Below are 1,495 nucleotides of genomic sequence, written 5' to 3'. Positions count from 1 at the left end.
TTTATAGGAGTAGTGTGACTGTTTGAGTTTGAAATTCCTTGTAAAATTTCCCTCCTTGTTTGTACAGATTCCTTCCATGGAATTGGACACTTTCCCTCCTTATTTTTTGGAGAAATTTAAATAGAAAGTTCTTTGGTAACTCATTGTTGGCAGTTGTCATTTGGTTTTTTTTCACTTAATTGTGCAACACCAAGTTTAATTAATCAAATGTAATCAATGAATGTTATTTAATCACAACACCATTCTCTCTTCATTCCAAAATTTAATTACACATTGCATTTATCTAACAAATTTAAAGAAACAATCTTTACACACAAAAAGTCAAAGAGGTTTCACATTCCACTACCTAACTCTATTTATTACACACTCAAACATTTCTTTAAAACTCGTGCCAACACCAAGAGTGATAATTAATGTGGGACGGAGGAAGTATTATATATTAAGATTCCGAATACGACTTAATGTCAATGTGCGGGGTTGCTCAAGTCATTGTTTTGCTTAAATTATGTGTGATCAACAAAGTTTGGCAAACAACTTGAGGGAACAACGGGCATGATTATGGTCATAACAAAATAGAAATACCATTCTTAACAACGAGTTGTTCGTCTCAGGCAGAAGTAATACATTACAATCATCAGTGGTTAAATTTGGGTAAAACAATACATCGGCAGTATCTCCAAAAGTGAAACATTACCTGATTTACAAAATAAATAAGATGCCTAACCCAACGCGATTGGATATGATAGATTCTGGGAAAACCATTTACCATACAGGGTATGTACATGGATGAGAACAACGATCATATGACACATAGTTAAAGATGAGAGTTGTCAAAACCACCAAAACGCAGAGTTAGGTGAGGATCTATACTCATAATATGAGACCACCAATTTTCCCCCAAATTCAATCTCATAATTTCATATATGGAGGTGTGTCCACCACCCTATTGGGGAGTAGGAGCCACAAGAGCTAGTTTGTGAACCACGCTTCTACAGCCCAGCTCCATCAGGCTTCACGACTGGGTTCTATGGAAGGTCCCTCCCTTTCTCAAATTGATAGCGGGGCTGTCCATCGGGGGAAACCTCTATGAAGTATATACTTCAATCAGTTGTAGACTCCCTGACTGTCACCTCCTCTTTGTCAACGAACAGTTTGCGCTTGGAAAATGGATGTACACAACTGGCTTCAAAGGCAATAATCACACGATGATCCTCGAGGCCATAGCTGACTACCGGCTATGGATTTGGCATGCGTATTTTGGGGTAGCCAGGTCGAACAACGACATCAACGTCCTCCAGTCGATGCCCCTTTTCAACGAACAGTGCCTGGACGTTGGTCCGACCATCAGTTTTGTCGCCAACGGAAACCAGCACGATATGGACTACTATTTGGTGGATGAGATATACCCAGGTGGCCCGTCTTTGTGAAGACGATCGGATGCCCAACAGATCCAAAGAAAATTTACTTTGCGCAACGACTTAAGGCGGCGCGCAAG

The sequence above is a fragment of the Salvia splendens genome, chromosome 22 (assembly GCF_004379255.2).
Source record: "Salvia splendens isolate huo1 chromosome 22, SspV2, whole genome shotgun sequence".
NCBI lineage: Eukaryota > Viridiplantae > Streptophyta > Magnoliopsida > Lamiales > Lamiaceae > Salvia > Salvia splendens.
The sequence above is the reverse complement of the archived record's forward strand: the minus strand, read 5'-3'. Positions refer to the sequence as shown.